Source organism: Lepidochelys kempii, chromosome 7, assembly GCF_965140285.1.
Source record: "Lepidochelys kempii isolate rLepKem1 chromosome 7, rLepKem1.hap1, whole genome shotgun sequence".
In the NCBI taxonomy this organism is placed as follows: Eukaryota; Metazoa; Chordata; order Testudines; family Cheloniidae; genus Lepidochelys; species Lepidochelys kempii.
The window spans coordinates 63585700-63605973 of NC_136386.1; the positions used below are offsets into that span (position 1 = coordinate 63585700).

Here is a 20274-nt window from a genome sequence, read left to right on the forward strand (position 1 = left end):
AGGTTGGTTAAATCTATGTCTAAGCAATGGACAGAGATCTTGCAGGCCACAGTACTGCTTATTGAGTCAGGTGTGGGACAAAAAAAATCCTTAATCTGTATTTTCCAAGTTCAAAATTTTACTGTTAAATCTGATTAATGGACTGTAGTTGTTGCATCATAGTTGAAATGCTGGTTTGAATCATAACTAATCATAACTAATCAACACATACATGTTGCCAGGATCAAAAGATCTTTCTAAAGATCTATAACAACTCTGTGATATGTTAGAAAAGAAGGAAATTTTTCTGACGCTTTGTCCCCTGCCATGCATGTTGTACACAGATGTTGATCTCAGAGCTCACACCTATGGTGTTTATTGACCTTTGGTTGATACAATGTAATTTAATGTGGTGTCATATTAATGAGTGTTGACGGAGAGACAGTTTCTCTAATCTATGATTCAGACTCAAGCTTTCTCACACCAGTTGCCTCAAAATTGGGAAAATAGCATGCCTTTGACTCAAACAGAATACAGATGTGATTTTTTTCCAGTTTGCCTTCTTTCATCATTGATCAGTACAAGATAACAGCACCCTTAGTATTTCAGTGTATTTGTAGCATTACAAATATCTCTTGAAATGATTAGCTATCTAAAATTCTTTTCAAGTTTATTAATCTGGTTGGTTTCTGCAGGCTGTTTTTTCTCAAAAATACATCATCAATAGTTTATTGCAGATTTCCAATAATGCTGAATAATAGTGCAGCAGCAATGGAATTACACTATATTTGATGGCGTAAGTGTTACTAGATAAATTCCTTATCACCAGTACAATTGCAGTAGATAGTAAATTAATTCAGATTGATTCATTTTATAACTACTAAAATGCTAACGGTTCTTATTCAGGCATAGGTTTGACATATTGTTTACTAAGTATCTTTAGCTATTTCAGCTTTTATAATACAGTGTGTAATAGATGAAATAATTTATTTCTAAGCTTTTTTGAAATGGTTCCTCACAGAGTATTCTTTACTAAATCCTGCAAAATTCAGCAGTTGAAATGTGTAAATTATGTTGTGCTTATGCCACTTGTTTTTTATAATTATTCTCTTTCTATCTGCTCACATTTAATAGGTCATTATTAGTCAAGTTTTAATCTAATGCTATTAACAGTTACATTCTTCATTTATAAATCTATCATTTGTGTTTCGACTAGTGCAGGAGAAAGTGGCAAGTTTGTGTTTGCTGTTAAACCAATTGCTAAGGGTAAGGTGATTCTCATAGACAGGATCCAAACTCTATCCTTTGTATTACTAATTTAGACAATTGCGTAGTTTTGAATTAGTAGCCCTCTAAGTCTTAAAGGTAAAAAATACATTTATTTCAACAATTCTCTTCGCACAGGGTTCAAATTTAGTGGTGTTGTGGCCTTGTTGAATTTTTTTTGAAAAAAAAGTTGTTACAGAATTCAGAGTAACAGCCGTGTTAGTCTGTATTCGCAAAAAGAAAAGGAGGACTTGTGGCACCTTAGAGACTAACCAATTTATTTGAGCATAAGCTTTCGTGAGCTACAGCTCACTTCATCGGATGCATACTGTGGATCCGATGAAGTGAGCTGTAGCTCACGAAAGCTTATGCTCAAATAAATTGGTTAGTCTCAAAGGTGCCACAAGTACTCCTTTTCTTGTTACAGAATCGCTGATGTTATCAAGCATGATAAAATACCTTTGTAAATGCTTTCTGATGGCATGAATAAATACCTGTAAGTGTGCTACAGAATTATCTTCATCATACAAAGTTATATACTATACAAATAACCACTTTTAAAATAAGCAACTGTAATTGAGTTTGAATATACATATAAAAACAAATAATTGCTCTGCGTTAATGTGTTTTACTATGGATGTTCAGACATATAATATGAAAGCATATTTTGCCTGGGTGGAACTGTTTGTAGATGCTGTGTGTGTATATATATTTAGAGATACACTACACATATACAAATACAGTGAAAACCATTAAAAGGAACATTTTCCCACGAGTTTCCACAAAAATGGTACTCTAGAATGGGAAATAACTGTGGTATCGCAGAAATCACGGTGTGATAATTATTGAGAAATTATGCTTTTTAGTGGCAACCGTTATGTTTATATACAAGTATATATGGTACTCTCCTGTTTATTTGAATGGCCTGGGGGTATCTGAAAGTTTTGGGTAACTGGGCATTCGGATAAATGGAAGTACTATTAACGACGTAGGACTATAAGGGAGGCACACTGCATTTGGATAACTAGGATTTTGGATAAAGGGAATTAATTATACTGTACATGGGTGGGGGCAAGTAGAATCATAGGACTAGAAAGGACCTTGAGAGGTCATCTAGTCCAGTCCCCTGCACTCATGGCAGGACTAAGTATTATCTAGACCATCCCTGACAGGGTGTTTGTCTAACCTGCTCTTAAAAATCTTCAACGACGGAGATTCTACAACCTCCCTAGGCAATTTATTCCAGTGCTTAACCACCCTGACAATTAGGAAGTTCTTCCCAATGTTCAACCTAAACAGACCATGTTGAGGTTTAAGCCCATTGCTTTTTGTCCTATCCTCAGGGGTTAAGGAGAATAATTTTTTTCCCTCTTCCTTGTAATGACCTTTTATGTACTTGAAAACTGGCACCATGTGCCCTCTGAGCCTTGTCTTCTCCACATTAAACAAACCCAGTTTTTTTAGTCTTCCCTCATAGATGATGTTTTCTAGACCTTTAATAATTTTTGTTGCTCTTCTCTGGACTTTCTCCAATTTGTCCACATCTTTCCAAAAATGTAACACCCAGAAATAGACACAGTACTCCAGTTAAGGCCTAATCAGCGTGGAGTAGAGCAGAAACATTGCTACTTGTGTCTTGTTTACAACGTTCTGCTAATACATCCCAGAATGATGTTTGCTTTTTTTGCAACAGTGTTATGCTGTTGACTCATATGTAGCTTGTGATAATTAGTGGAATTGGAATGTGTTGTGGGGTTTGAATAGATGCCATATGAAAATATTTTCCTGAGTATTGTAGTACACTGAACCTGTTAGATTTATTTTTCATAACAAAATCAAATTTGAAGTTTGGTTTCTTTCATTATGGTAAGCAGGAAATAGAAAAACGTATTCAGCAAAAAACAAACAAAAAAAAAAAACAAAGCAGATTGATAAACTGGAAGAGGCTGCGATGTGTCATTTTATTCTTTCCATAAAATATGTGGGAGAGCAGAATGACCCACTGAGAACAACACCAGAAATGAGAATAAAGTCAGGACATTTTCATCCAACCCGCTTTTATTTACACAAATGCAGAAGTATCTGGCAATCACAAGTCTTCGCAAAGTCATAAATATTTTATATTGTATAAATTCCTATACTTACATTTATGTCTCAGGTTTTTATTTTTTTAACAAGACACTGCACTTTCTTGTGCTTTGCTTCATTTCATCCTTTGTTGTTTAAAATGCATCTGTTTGTGATGTGACTCTCTGATAGAGAGATGCAGTCATTCATTAGAAAACAGTTTAACGTTACAATGCACTGTTCCATCTCTCCCTGTAAAGTGAGCTAAACTTCATTACTCTGTGATGTTTTTATTTTCCTCTGTCAAAATATTGAATGTTGTATCATGCTTGATTTTAATAAAAATCTTGTAAGCCTGGCTAGATAAGGGGCATTGAGCCAGATGAGGAAGCCTCATTTAATGACCAGACTGTGACCTCATTTCAGTGGCATAAGTGTAGATCAAAGTGGAAGATGCCTGTCCAGTGTGAAGTATGTTGCTGGGCATGACAGCACTTCACATCAGAACGACAGCTTAAGAATACGACAGTCAAAATTGCTTAATTATGTCCCAGCTTTGTAATTATTCATCCCTGCTCCTGCAAAGAGCTCAGTTGTCATTTCTTTGACATAATTATTTAAAGCTGTACCCTCCTCCTCTTTATAGCTTGACTATGAATTTTGCTACCAAGTGTTTCATCTTTAAGAACTTAAAAATGCAAAACAGGGCAGGGTTAAATGGGCATAGTTGAAAATGCGCATTTGAGGATTCCCCCTGTTTGTACATTGCTTATGAGCATGAATAAACAAAATGAATGGATGAAGCGTCAGAAAACTGGTTATATTAGTTTTGAAAAAAGCCTACCTGGTAATTTAATTCTTCATCCAGTTTGTATCACATTGGTTACAGTTTTATATACAGACATACTGTAGACATACCCCCCACACTCACGGAGTGTGTGTTGTATATACATATAAATCTTAGTTAATGACAAATCTATATACACCATATTTTAGGATACCGTGTGTAGTATTATGTTTATTTTTCGCAATGTATGCATTTGGCTATTCTAGCATATTGCCAGTGAAACCAACACTTCTTTGTTTCCCTTACTGCATTTTAACTTTATAGTTTTCTCAGTTATGCTTATAGTAACGGATAATGTGAAGAGGACGCACATGAGTAAGTCTTGTGGTTTAAGCGTGTTGGACCAAATACTCTGCTGGTATGAATCAGCGTAGCCCCAATGAAGTGACTTCACATCCATGGAGCTATATCAGTTTACTCCAACTGAGCACCTGGCCCATTATGTTCAAAAGATTGAAATTCATTTATTTTTAAATGGCTTTTATTTTGTGATTATTTTTCAAATATTTTACTCTTCACACTGTAGTCTCAAAACCTGACATAGATTGCTTTTTGTAAATACATAAAAGAAGCTAATTAAGCAACAAGGCAGGTTGAGGTTATGGCTGTATTTCATAGGATGAGGTCATCTAACTTGTGTTCACACTGTGCTGTTTTGATACCCATCTTCTATAGGGAGGTGGAATGTTATTTTATTATGTTAGGAAAAGTAGATATTTAGAAATGCAGCTAACACCAGCTCAGCTAAGCAAAAACTGCAGTACCTGTTAGTTTTTGATCACTATCAGTGTTTTCATGTTGCTTACCACCCACAAGGTATATTATTTTGCTACCCTAATAGTTTTATCATCTACTTTCTCTAAAGCCATTAAAATCAAATCATACATGAAGGGACATTTGAGTGATTATACTATATGCTGTATAGGTATAAACAAATGGTTACTAGTAAAGTCACTCAAATGTCCCTTCATGTATGATATATATATAGATAGATATAGATGATATCGCTGTATAAATAATGCTTCTAAGAATGGAGGCACAATTCTTTGCTTGGATATGTGGCATCTGTTTTAATTTGTCTCATGCGCCTTTTTTTTCTTGAATCAGAGAAGTTGGTCATTTATAAAAATAGTAAAAGATACATTAAAATGGGGCCATTTGGAAACCTTTTTCCCCCTTATGCATGCTCATTATTTGTATTTTAACAAACCTTCCTAGGATCCATTGCATATGGACCTAGCACATAGCATCTACACTAGCTACAGAGTTAAGGGCTCTAAAGATGTCATAACCATACAGCTAAGGGTAGCTTAGAATTCCTCCTTACCTGTAAGGGGTTAAGAAGCTCAAATAACCTAGTTGGCACCTGACCAAAAGGACCAATGGGGAAACATGTCAGGGTTCCCTTCCCACTCTGAACTCTAGGGTACAGATGTAGGGACCCGCATGAAAGACCCCCTAAGTTTATTTCTACCAGCTTAGGTTAAAAATTTCCCCAAGGCACAAATCCTTCCTTGTCCTTGGATGGGTACTGCTGCCACCACCAAGTGAGTTAGACAAAGATTCAGGAAAAGAACCACTTGGAGTTCGTGTTTCCTTAAAATATTCCCCGAAGCCCTACACCCCCTTTCCTGGGGAAGGCTTGACAATAATATTCTTACCAATTGGTACAGGTGAACACAGACCCAAACCCTTGGATCTTAAGAACAATGAAAAATCAATCAGGTTCTTAAAAGAAGAATTTTATTTAAAGAAAAGGTAAAAAAATCACCTCTGTAAAATCAGGATGGTAAATACTTACAGAATAACAAAAGATTCAAAATCACAGAGGAACCCCCTCTAGCTTTAGTTTCAAAGTTACAGAGAAAAAAAAGCAGGTATAAACCTCCCTCTAGCAAAGGGAAAATTCACAAGTTGAAAACAAAAGGTAATGTAACACACCCTGCCTTATTTACTTACTCTTTCTGCAATATTGAGACTCATTTTAGGATGGTTTTAGGAGGAGTTTTCTGACCTGATGCTGCTCTGCTTCCCCAGAGAACACACCAAAAAAAAAAGCACAAAGCAAGCCTTCCCCGCCCCGCCCCCCTGGATTTGCAAGTATCTTCTTTCCACATTGGTCCTTTTGGTCAGGTGCCAACCAGGTTATTTGAGCTTCTTACCCCCTTACAGGTAAGGAGAAATTCTAGGCTACCCTTAGCTGTATGGTTATGACAAAAGGAGTTAAGATCTGTTGTGTCAGTGAAGTGCCAGCTAGTTAAGAACTCTCTCTAAGTGATCCTTGACACAATAGACTGTAAAAGTTTCTTCTGGTCCATTGTGTCAGAATTCCATGTCTTAAAATGGTAAGCAGCCACAGATTTAAGACTCCCAACTAGACTGTGATGCAGTAAATAATAATGGCTTCAAAGAAGACATTGCAGTAAGTCACGTTACAATCAGACATGCTGAAGCATCCATCATATACAGTTTCAGAAGTCCCTAAATATATACTTAAACAAGAGACCATAACACAGTGTTCGGTCAATAGTCCATGTTTAGCAATATAGGGTATAAAGAGTACTTAACTCTTTGATTGTAAAAAAAAAAATCCCCAAATACTTCTCACGTGGCAAACTACAGTGGTTTGCAAGGAGTCCTTATTGTCTTTTATGTCAAAGATCTACACCGAGTAATAGTGATGCTTGCCTGGACCAAGACCAACTTGGTGTCTATTTTAAATTTGTCTATTTTAAATTTGTCATTTTAAAATATTTCACTGTTAAAACAAAAACACAATTAAAAATACAAATTAAATCTAGCCACAGAAAATGTTTTGCAGTAATGTTAAAGGTATGAGTTAGAGCATTTAGGAACACTGTACAGAAAACATCATGCTGTAATGGTCTCCAAATAGTGAATCAACTTACTTACCTTACCTACGACAATACTGAGGCATAGCAGGGCTGAGTTAAGGAGGCATTGTCACCCTTAACTGGGAATTCCCTTGCTTTTGTAGCTTTAACTCAGATTAATGTATTTTAATGCTCCGATAAGAAGTGTGTGTTAAATATAAGGACTTTTTCCTAATTAACCAGAAATTATTTTGCTGACATAAGAACATTAAAATTCAAGATAATCCTACTCACTAGAAACGTATATTTATGCCCTTTTTCGACTCTCCATTACTGGCACACCTTGGAAGTTTGATCTCTGTACATGATTCTTCTTGATTTCTGTCCGTACCATTTAAGTGAATTATCAGGAATACTTAAAACAAAACAAAGAAAGAGAAATAGGCTGGTGCACCTGCTGGGTCCTCTGTCCTTTTAACTGCTGTTACCAGTGTTGGTTGTACCGAACATAGGTGCATGCTTCTGGTATGGCTAGTCTAGTTGCTATTAGTCTACAACCACTAATAGTCCCAGAGACTTTCAACACTACAGCGACCTGCTAGCTCAGGTACTAGTAAATGCCCATTTTAGTAAAGCCCATTTGCAATTAAAAGCAAGACAAAGGGCTCATTCTCCTTTCTTCCTTCACAACTCATTAGAGGAAAGCAAAGTATGGTGATGGCAAAATAAAAACCTTTGGGCATGCAGTTGGAATAGAATTGAAGAACTGTACAAGTAGCATTTATAGATAATCAAAATAGTTTGTTATTTGATCTTGTGTAGACACAAATTTGAGGGATGGTTAGTAGAGGGGTAAGTATCATAACACTGGCACCTTTGGCTGATAATAAAACTCCAATGAAAGTAATGTAATATATTAACCCAGTACTCGTTTGTTGACTTCTGTAATGATTATAGGCTAAGAAGTAAAATAGTCCTAACTCCCCAAGCCAACAACACTCAATGGAAAAAAAATAAATGTGTAAATGAAGTTGGCATTCCAACATATCTGTTGTTCCCTCCTCACAGTAGAGATCCTAAGGCACAATCCTGGACCCTGTGCCCAGTAGGAGAAAACAAATTGTATGTAGGAATGCTCTTCTGGAGTCAGAGGATGGAACCCTCTTTGTTCCCTTCTATCCAGGCTACAAGGTTTCAGCAGAGCTGCTTTACATCCGCTAACAGAGACTCAAGCCTGCATGGCTAGACAATATACCTAGCTTTAAGTGAGGGATTTTGGAGAGTAGATCTGTGTATCCAGCCACAGTTACCCCAGATACCCTCACTGTGCACTATAGTACATGGAGTGCTCTGTAGTGAACAGCCTTTGCTTGTGCTGGAAGATTTGGCCTGCACATTACTGGTGCTGTCATCTGTGTATTCAGGTAATAAACTATGATAAAAGCACACCATTGCCAAAATCAAGCATTCAAGAATCATGATCCAGGCCTCAAAAGCTGTTGAGATTATTTTGGGTTCTTTGTCTCCTGGTTTCTGAGTCCTTTGGGGTCACGTGTGTCACACTTTCAAGTTTTTCTGCACAACTGAGGACTGGGAATTTGCTTTTTATGTTATTTTTTTAGAGTTGAAATCATATTCATGTGATTCTGGAAAGTGGGGCTTTAAGAAAACCCCCAATATTGCCAAAGTTGGACAACATCAACTTTTAAGCCAAAACTATTGGTTAAGTTTGAAGTTTTTGACGAGGAATAAATGAATCGAAAATATTGGACCTGCCATCCCTACCAATCTGAAATGAAACTAATTAGAGAGGAAGGATGATCTGGTGGCTAAAGCACTGGAATGAGAGTCAGGAGATCAGGGTTCTGCTTCTGGCTCTGCTACAGATTTCCTGTATTACCTTGGGCAAGTCATTTAAACTGTTTTTGTGCCTCATCTTATCCTTTGTCTCGTCCATTTAGACTGTAAACTCTTTGGGGCAGGGACTCTTGCTTACTGTGTGTTTGTACAGGGCCTAGCACAGTGGGTCCCCTCTCTGCTGCAGCCTCTAAGCACTTAAGTAATATAAATAATTAATAGTACTACTATATTGGAACTGACTGGGCTTCTTTTATTACTTGAAGACATCCCTTGATTTACCGAAAAGACCCAAGAGCTGTTCTTGAGAGCTTTTAAGAACCAGGTAACCTTTGTTATCCTGGTGCCCAAAGAAACATAGTCTTGATTTCAACTCTGAACTGAATCCGTACAGATGTCTCTGAGAACAGCATAAAATGACACATCCTTTGGGAATTTGGCCCATTTATTATGAAGGCACTCTTACTCTGTTTGCAGCCTTTGCCATGAGATTTTCAACAGGGAATTTTTTTCTTTCTCATCATTGGGCCAAGACTAGAGTTTAGAAATTGTTTTCTCTTAACCCTACTGGTCTGTTTGTGTTTTGGTCTGTGGTAGATTACGAGATATCTTGTCTTAAAATTACGTCATTTTTATGTCATTTTTTGCTTTTTTTTTAAATCCCTGAGTTATTTCAGTAACACTTTTGAGAATTGCATCACTTGAATACCAATGATAGTTACAGTATTTGAACATTGGGGTTCCAAATTCTCATTTAACGTAGTACACTAGTTTTTAGCTCTGTCAATTCTTTAGACCAATAGCTACTAATATTCTGTTAGCATTGAACTAGAAGGGGGAAAGCAAGCTAGGGGGAAATGACCTACCACAGCTACAAAGAATTGTTTTATGTGACTAGAAAGATGAAATTATCAACCTTTGAGTACTATAAATTTGTAGACATCTTGATTCACGATATCTTTGAGGTTAGCTGTGGAGGAAGAAAAAGCCCAAACCCACAAACTTGACAATAGTTAAACAGCTGGTGTGCTGAGATCACTGCCTATCATGCTGAGCAGTAAGTCTCACTTTTTATTGTGCTCCCCTGTCTGTTTGTTTGTACCCACCTGTTGTCTCTTGTTTTGTAGTTAATCTGTAAGGTCTTTGGGGCAGGGACTGTCTTTCTATTATGTATTTGTACAGTGTGTGGTACAATGAGGTTCTGGTCTGTGACTCAGACTCCGATACAGTACCACCATGAAAATACGTGGTTCATAATAGATCAGAATTAAAAGTAGTATTTAACTCCCTTTTTTTTAGCTCTTTAGAAAATTTTAAATAGCAAATCTTGGGCTCATGTGTAACTTTAATTCCTTCCAGATATATTGCATGAGGAAATAGTAATTTATGAGTCCATGTGTCTTCCAGCAGAACATTTCTGCAGCAGCGTGTGCTGTTGCAGTTAAAAAGTACAGCTTATATCTGTTACTCAAGTTCATTTCAAAAGAAGAAATTGTTCAGCACTGAAAATTATGCTAAGAGTGCATACTGGAATGGATTTAATTCATTTGCTAAAAACAGCAGAAGTCAATAAAAATTGTCATGGCAAGTAACATAGAAAATTGTGTAGGTTATTATACAGTGGAGGGCTCAGTCACAAATCTTCAATATTCAGATGTGGTACCATCAGTGGGGATAGAGATGAAGGTATGGTGATGCTAAAGTGGCAAAGGAACATAATCTTCTACGTCTAACCTGGTTTATCTCCATCTGACATGAGAGGAAGAATAGACTCTTGAGGATTAGACAATTGTGTTATGGAGGAGGAGAGGGACTTTTCTTCACTGTTTATTTTCATAGTGATGTTTCTTGAAAGACTAATATATTGTAGCTCCTTTTGAAAGTTATTTTGTTTGGATTTCAATATCCAATACTTGTGTCCAAGACACATTATGGAAATGAAGTCTCTTTCCAAGGACTTGTGCTTTCTTTTTATTTGTTTCTGACTCATGGAATCAAGGTCCTTTTAGTCTTTGATGATTCAATGGCATTAGGGGTGTTAATCCCAGAGCCCTGGCCAAATCCCAATGCAGGTAATTACATTCTGTCTCCCTAGATTTCTCTGCAGTTTTAATGTACTATGGCATTGTTTTTACGTTTTGTCCTAAACTGTTATGTAGTGTTGCAGTGTGCTATTTAACCAGTTGCTGATGTGTACCTCAAAGTTGGCTGTATTTCAGTGGTAGGTGAATTGATTCCTACATAAGGCTTATTAAATATTTGTAAAACACTTTGAGATTCTCTGGCGAAAGGCACTCTAGGCATTGTTCATCATTTAAAATACATTTAAATGAAGATGGTAACTTGGGAACTTGTTTGTTACCTTTGTTTTAATTTTTCTACTCTCGGATTTGTTATATTTCCCATCTGTTAAGATTGTCTGGAAATTGTGAGATCTTTCGGTATGGAACCCAGTACAATGTCACCAATGTATCCATGACAATAGCATCCTCTAGACATTATCAGACTCTTTGGGTTTAGAACGTGGATGTTTGTCCAGTATTCCACCTATTCACCTAATTTAACTACGTTATTCTAGGGACTCTTGATACGTAGTCACTGGGGGTGAAATCCTGTCCCCCTTAAGACCAGGCAAAATTCTCATTGATTTTAGTGGATTCATGATTTCAGCCCATAAGTTTTTGTTTTTCGCTTGTTGTAGGTAGGATGAGACACGGTATCAATATGGCTGGGTTCTACTTTAGTTCTTGCTTCTGAGAGAAGCTCACATGATTGGATTTTGTTTGCAGAAGACATCACAGGCAAGCGTAGGAATTTCTTTATATGTCATAATCTTGATTAAAGAAAAATTAGTTCTATTTCAAAGACACTTTTAATATAACATTTGTGGGACTCTGGACTGGTTCATCTCTGTATTCTTTCTCCCCCATGCTGGTGCTTTCCCTGGATTTTGAGGCATGTTGATCCTGAACATTCCCTAAACGGTTGCCCATGGCTACAGTTAGAGCGGTATTCTTAAGTGCAGAGGTACACACATTGTTTACAAACCCTGAGGAAAGCTGATGTAATTTCGCAATTAGACATCATGGCCTTATTTCTTTTGGGAGATAAAATCGATGGCAAAACAACAATAAAAAACTACATGTATTTTGGTAAATGTGAAATATCTGGCTCAGAAGTTGAGAAAACTGTCATGGCTATGTTTTCATATCTCATTTGTTTTGACTGTGATGAGATATGATATGGCTGCCATAATAAGCTCTGCAGGGCATGTACACACTTTGTCTTAAATTGCCTTCATCATCCTACTGACCAACCAAGAAGGTCAGCAATTACTAGGGATTGCAGATGAGCCTGCTTGCAAGGGGCACTGGAAATGATAGCACAATTAGATATTATGTTTGCTTTTATGTTCTTTACAGTGGGGTGTCTTACAGTAACAGACAGGATGCTATCAATAAGGAGGCAATGCACTATAATTAGAGCTTTCTTTGATGTTAATTTGGCTAAGTTCACTGGCATTGTCACTGATAGCAATTATACCAAATGTTTTCTGCAAGGGTATTTTAACATCATTTTATTTTTCCTGTGTCTTTTTAAATATGATAAGGTTTTTGGCTATATTCCTGGAACTGGAAATCATTATTTCTTACCAGCCCAGAGACTTAATACTGCCACGTATGATCTTAGCTTAAAGATTTTTCTAAGTAGGAGAATGAACCAAAGTGGGTTCCCTTATTGCTGCAGGGCTTCAACTGTTGTCCTGCTGTAGAATGAGGATTATATAATAATTTGTTCGTTCTTTATAATGTTCATGACTTGTAAGTCAATGAAGCCTCTCCCTTACATTTCTTTTTTGGTATCTTGAGTCTTTTTTCTCTAAACATTGTAAAAAAACTGGAACCTAAACTTGTTGGGAGTTAGACCCAGAATTTTTTAGTCCCTCTCCCACACACTTCCTGCCTAGCCACTCCCTTTGTTTACTTTTCTGTTCTTTGTTTTCAGTCAGTCTTTTATGCTGCCTATTATTCCTGGAGCAGCCTACATAATATTGTGTTTCAAATGACCACACTCTCTTCTGTTTGAAATCTCCACCTCTTGTAGCTCACATCTGCTCCGGAGCTGATCAAATATAATCTTCCTATGAAATGTACTTCATTCCTTTATGGTAATAACATTTGTACATTCAATTTAAAAAGTCAGTAAAGAAACTGAAGTACAAACAGCTTTTTCTTTTTCTTGTCTTCATGTAGTTGCACACTCTAAAATACCCTATCTGCCTCCTTTTATTTACTATTGTCCTCCATTGACCCTCCTGTGTCTGTCATTATTATGTCTGTAATAAAATTTTAGGTCCTGATCTTGGCAATTGTGTGCAGGTGGACTCTGATGTCAGTGGGGTTGTGCCCAGGGGCAGCAGACCACCAGCACACAACAGGTTGTAGGATCCGACCTTAAATTGTAAACCCAACAGGACAAGGCCCATGTCTTTATATTTGCATGTAAAATGCAGTACAGTAGCACTGTGGTATGTAAGTAGCACATGTCACAGACCCTGGTTGTGATAGAGGTGTTCCGGAGTGGACTACTGCTTTTAATTTTGCTCTGTGAATTAGTTGAGTGAATCTCAAAATATTTGGAGCAGAAGACAATTAAAATATAATGTGGCTTGTATCCACCAAAATTTCGGGGCTCGCTTCCTGCTGCTCCAGCCTTGCATCTTGAGACGTGCTCAGGCCAAATAACTTCAGATAAAACATGATGATCCTCCCCCAAAGCAGAGTCCAATGGTCCTGCATGACCTCTTGGAATGATAGGGATGATGCTACCACTGAACACGCTCCAAAGCATCAGTCACTTTGTCTTCAGTGAGGACAAAGACCATAACTAGTCCACAGGGCAAAAACAATTTGGTTGATAGGTTATTTTAGGGGGGGGAAAGAGCTACTCATTTGCTTTTAAAAAGCACTATCCTTCTTCCCTCTCCCCCAATCTAAAGCTACCATTCTGAGAGTTTCTTAGGCCAATATAATTTTTTTTTTAGACATACGCAATGATAATGGCCCTTTCAGCTTATGTCTAAAAATCTTCCATTACTTCTCTTTGGCAAAGAAAAGGGATGAGGCGAGATCAGGCCTGATATAAATGGATGTAAATTGATTCTCTTCATTGGGTTGCACCTGCTTCCACCAAGGCCAAATTTGGCCTAAAATCTCTGGTTCAGAGTCCAGAGGCTAGAGAGAGCTAGTGGCGGCCTCGTATTTTGTTGGAACGCAATGAAAATAAATGCATCAATTTTGTGCCTGGTTGCAGTGGTTAATACCAGTCACAGTGCAAGCTAATCAGGCCTTTTACTGAATATCTAATTTCAGCTTCGATTTAAGTCAATAGAAGGTTTTCCATTGAGTTCCATCTCTGGATGAACAGGGTCATGATTTGCATGACTTTGGGTAAATTTCCCTTTCAGGAACAATTGACAGAAATTGGACTTTATAGATAAAGAGCTTGATTTGTATGAGATGCTGAGCACCCTTATTTCCTCTTTGAAGACACTTTGAGCTGAGAGTACTCAGTACTTCTCAGGTCTCTGGGAATATCTTACCCTGATTTATTTTGAAATTCATGTCCTAGTATGAAATGTACATAGCAAGACCTGTAAATCACAACCACCTCTGTGAGTTGATATTTATCTAATAAATGAAGAATGTTTCAAAAGTAGCAGTGTTTTAAATATGCCATAATAAGGAACAATCAAAGTTTTATGAACTAGGATCACTTTTAGAGCCCCTTGATTTCAATGAGCATCTTTCTGTTGACTTCAAAAGGAAATCGATTGGGCCTCTAATTCTGCTTAAAATTTATTTTAAAAATGTTTACTGAAAATATATTTTTACACATGTATGTTTCTCATGCATCCATCATCACTTATGTAGGTGTCAAATAAAAAAAAAATCAGCGTTGTCCTACAAGAATATTATTCTCTGTTCTACCCATGGTAGTGTGGTGATCCATAGATCATCTTTCCTCTGAAGGCGATATCTATGGTGTATTTTCTAAAGTGTTAAATTACAGCTACCTTTGTGTTTCTAATTTATAATCCAGAAGCTAATGGACATGAACCTTCTTTTAATGTACATACAGCAAACTAGCATGTAAATCTTGCCCAGCCAAGTTTCACGAGCAATTGTATTTATTTAAGTTAAAATAAAAAAAAAGAAGTAAATTCCTTTGAAAAACTAGCAGACTCTTCCCCCACCCCTTCCCACATTGTAAGACTAAATGTACAACTTTGTTCACATAACTGCTACAAACAGTTCACTATGTAGGCCAAATGCTCTCTAATGCAGTAAAATTAAGAAATAATATGCTTTGAAAGTGATTTATGAGTGTGGTTAAACTGCCAGATTTACAAAGAAATAGTTCAGATCTAGGGAAGCCTCAGGAGTCACGTCAAAAATGAATTTGACCATGATTTAAACTGCTACTTTTCTTACATGACATTTAATATGTGTACTTTGGAGGCCCATATGTCTTTAATAAAATAGCATTAAGTTTTAAACATAATATGAATGCAGTCAGTTTCTAAATTCATAACCTTTTCCACAACTCCAAAATGCTAACCAATAAGGGAGTCATACATGCAATAAAACATAAACCTTAGAAAATAGCTTTTTATTAAAACGGTTGGACAGTTGGCAGCTGTGTTGTAATGTAATAAATACTTGCAGCCAATATGGGTTTATCCGTCTTTGTTTACACTGTAAGCAACTCTGACCAGGCAACTAATTATAACTTGAAACCAAAGGTCAAAAAAAGTATTTATACTATGTCCAGTCAATGTATATTTGGTAGGTGACCCTTATAATGTTAAGAAAAGTTGTTTAATAAGGAAATGCTACAGTATGTTTCCCAGTTGTATTTGTACAGGGATATTCCATTTATTAGTGAGCTTATCCTTTAAGACTGTTCTGAAATGCTAAGTATTTCAGAAATTATGAAATATATTCACAATATAAAGAATTTTAGTGTTTAGTAAATGGAGGCCAAGTAAGTTTAGCGTTTCATGAAAACAGAAATAAAGGAATCTGCTTTATACTGAATTTTATAGTTAATAATGAAAGAATGTTAACATTTTGATGGGTATTGCTTTGCAATACTAGATATTTAATTTATTTAAAATGATATTTCTTCAGAATATTTTTGAAACAAGGGCTTGCGATATCAAAACCAAATTTCCAAACAGTTACTGCACTACTACAGATAGTTTGAACTTTTATTCAAAACAAATAATTCTGGCTTGCTTGCTGTTCTGCACATTTGTCGAGCGTAAAGACTATTTCACAGCCCTGTTACTGTGGTGCTAACCAAATATTCTCTGAGTACAACATTGTAATGAAAGCTATTGAACTAGTATGAGAAGTCATACAGTTTAATAGGAAAAGGTAAATTTTATGCTTCCTATTGAGAGGAGGAAAAAAACCATACTGGATTGCAGTTCATTTCCCTTCCAAAACACTCTCAACTGTCTGATTTTTGGTTAGTGTGGTTCTAGAAAAATGATTAAAAAGTCTGCTTTGAGAAATCACAAGGCGTATATTCAAATGCTAAACTGTAGTCCTCCAGAATTATAGGCATCCCTAGAGCATCCAGAAAATTATTAACAGCATGTAATCCAGCTCAGTGTGAATGCGTCTTTAGTCTGTTAGCCAAATCTTTACATAATACAAATCATTCTACCTATAAAGCACAAATATGTTGTTGTTCTCAACAGGCAATTTAATGCAGCTATAGGGAGGAGAATAAGAGAAAAGAAGATTACAAACTAGCTGATCACACTTTTATTTCTCTTAAATCTCTCTGCATTGCTCTGTGGTTATACTTGTTGAAAGATTGTATGTAACTATGATGTCTATATGATTTGGAAAGCAAATCAGCCTAAGTATGAAGTTTCATTGGATGTAGTTTTTAAGGGATTTGATATATTTATTACAAATTTACATTTCCCCCCAGAGCAGCCCGGAACCTATAATGTTTTTTTTTTTTTTGTAATTTTTTTGAAGACTTAAATTTCACTATAGATAGCTCATTTATATTTGTCATCCTGTTGTGCAGCTTTATTCATAGAAGAGCTATTAAAGCTAATCATTTTCTGGGGGGGTTTTAATGAAAAAGAATATTGGAGTTAACAAAAAGTAAGTGTGTGTTGGGAAGAAAAATGCTCTATTGAAATAATACACAGCCACCTTTTGTTAACTATGTCTCCTGACATGCTTAGGGATCAAGAACAAACTATGATGAGCACTATGCAAAAGAGCCTCAGAGTTTAACCAGTAATTCTGATAACCAAAAAGTCGGCTTTTAAAAAAAACTTTCTCCAACATAGATGGGACTGCTCTTCCCAGAGACCTCTGTTTGGCACCTAAATGAACTTAGAATTATGATATCTTTTGTCAAGTATCAAGGGGTATCCGTGTTAGTCTGTATCCACAAAAACAACAAGGAGTCTGGTAGCATCTTAAAGACTCACAGATTTTTTTGGGCATAAGCTTATGCCCAAATAAATCGGTGAGTCTTTAAGATGCCACCAGACTCCTTGTGATACCTTTTGTATTTGTCTTATGCTGCAGCAGCTAGGACATTAAACCATCACTCCAACTCTGCTCAAACTGACGACCATGCTTCCCTTCTATAAAATAACCTCTTCTTGAAAGTTGCAGTAGAGGAAAAGAGGATTGTTTTTACATTATAAGGTGATGTCTGTTAATATCTTCATAGCTTTAATGAACATTGCTGTGATAACATTATTGATTTCTAAATGACAATTATACAGATCTTAATGGTGACTGTGCAGTTTTGGAAGTTGTGGCGATGTAACTGTGAATTGAAAAGAGCATTGTATGTTTTGTACTGAATCAGTGGGTTTTGAGATTTCTTTTTAAACCTTATTCTTTTTGAGTTGCATTTTTGTGAGTAGTCCCATGCAGTCAACATAGGTAAAGGCTGCAGAATTGGTTCCATAATCTTGTGTTTTCTGGTAGGTGCTTGGTCGAGTGTATCAATTGGAGAGTTAGAGTAAAAAGAGAAAATGTCTAAAAACTGAGTTAATTAAAATGTCTGTCTATATAACTTTATATTCAAAACCAAAAACATATCACCTTCTGTCATAAATATAAAGGGAAGGATAACAACCTTTATGTATGCAGTATAAAATCCCTCTTGGCCAGAGGTACAGAGGTAAGGGGTTAATCAGTTCAATTAACCGAGTTGGCACCTGACCAGAAGGACCAATGGGGAAAGAAGATACTTTCAAATCTGGGGGGGGGGGAGGGGGAGGAAGGCTTTGTTTTGTGCTCTGTGTGTGTTCTCTCCGCGACAAAGAGAGAGACCAAGCAAGTAACACAGCTCCTACTGAAATGATACATCCAATATTACAGAAATAGTAAGGAATGCATTAGATTATCTTTTGTTTTAGCTTGTGAATTTTCCCTGTGCTAAGAGGGAGGTTTATCCCTGTTTTTTGTAACTTTTCAGTTTTGCTTAGGGGGGAATCCTCTGTGTTTTAAGTCTTATTACCTTGTAAAATTACCTTCCATCCTGATTTTACAGAGGTGCTTCTTATACTTTTTTTCTTTATAATAAAGTTCTGTTTTTTAAGAATCTGATTGGTTTTTAGTGTCCTAAAAACACAAGGGTCTGGTCTGTGCTCACTGTGTTTACCTATCTGGTTGGTAGATTATTCTCAAGCCTCCCCAGGAAAGGGGGTGAATGGGCTTGGGGGAATATTTTGGGGAAACAGGAACTCCAAGGGGTCCTTTCCCTGAATCTTTGTCTAACTCACTTGGTGGTGGCAGCAGCACTCATCCAAGGACAAGGAAGGATTTGTGCCTTGGGGAAGTTTTTAACCTAAGCTGGTAGAAATAAGCTTAGGGGGTCTTTCATGTGGGTCCCTACATCTGTACCCGAGAGTTCAGAGTGGGGCGGGAACCCTGACACCTTCCTAAATATAAGTAAAAGTGCAGTGCTGAGTAAGAACAATCTTATGGGTTATCATTGGGCAGGTAACCCATTTGATATTTGTTGTTTTGAGTCTGTAGAGAAGTGGAAGATAGAAAATACGGATTATATGAGGTCAATACTGCCCACCAGAGCAGCATGTATTTCCTCAGTAAAAGACACATTCAACATTGAACGATGCAATGCTGGAAGGTCAATGACTGCTCCAAAGTAGGGGACGGCCCAGAATGAAAATGGTTTTTTTTTTCTAATAATTTATGAAGGTGACTTTGGAGGTGATGGGGAAACAAAAGAGAAGACATGAATATGATATATCTATAGTCACTTCCATTTTACTTCTGCCTTGAAATTAAAATGTTTATATTCTCCAGTTTGTCTGTAGAAAGCTTCTGAAAAATTGTTTGTGAAATGCCTTTTTTCTTTTATGGATACACATGAGCCCCACAGTAATTTTGTTACTAGAGGACTTGCTTGGTTCCCTTGAGATGAGCTTTTGGGTAACACCAAGCTTGCTTCTTTCTTTCCTTCTTTCTTTCTTATAACCCCATTGCAGAATATGGTTTGGCATTTGGAAATTATTTATTACAAAACTAATGGTTCTCTTCTTCCGAGTCTGGCCTTCTAGATTCTGCCAAGAATTCAGTGAGAATCAAAGGCCAGTGGCTAAGAAGGCACCATAGTGGCGTTACTCAAGATTTATGGGGCTCTAATTTATGGGGATCTAAAATTCAGTAATTCAAGCTCCATAAATCTTCCACTATGGTGAATTTTCAGACAAGAGACAGTGTGGTCTAGGGGACATGGAGCACATGACTGGAAGCCAGGAGTATTCTTAGGAGTGTTACAGTTTGGAAGTCATTGTGTTGTAATCTGGACTTTCCAGAAGTCTGAAAGGAAGGATAATTGAAGTTTATTTTCAAGTTTTTTTATTTAGCTGGGCGATGTCCACTGAAAAGTTATTTCTAGATAGGACTAAAATGGACATAAACTATCGCAGACTGGAGGAAAGAGTATACAACTAGCAATAAGTCAGATGGTGACAAGGGATGTATAAGTATCTAGATGGAGAGACAGAATGTGTGTCTGATTCCAGGAAGAAGGGACTTTTATGTTTCTGTACATTATCTGACTTGATAAAAGGATGTCTTAATCAAATGCTAATATACAATGTAAATTAAGTTAATCTCAAAAGCAGAGAGTAGGACAGAGTCTGTAACTGGCTGATTTCACATTACTCTCAGAAATGTTATTCCCAGATGTAATTCTGACAGGTTAAGGTAGATCCATAGCGGTGGCTGACAGAAGGCCAAGCAGCTTCTACTATACTGGGAGAAAGGTAAACCATTCATTTATTCTGTAACTCAAGTGTTAGGACAGCTCATTCTTTGACATGTGTGGGGTGAAATTAGC

At 36.8% G+C, this 20274-nt stretch overlaps 1 protein-coding gene across 1 annotated transcript in view; it reads left to right on the plus strand.

Annotated features, from left to right (window-relative positions):
• LRMDA (leucine rich melanocyte differentiation associated) overlaps positions 1–20274 on the plus strand; it is a 464379-nt gene that overhangs the window by 65201 nt on the left and 378904 nt on the right. The gene's annotated exons all lie outside the window — the stretch shown is intronic.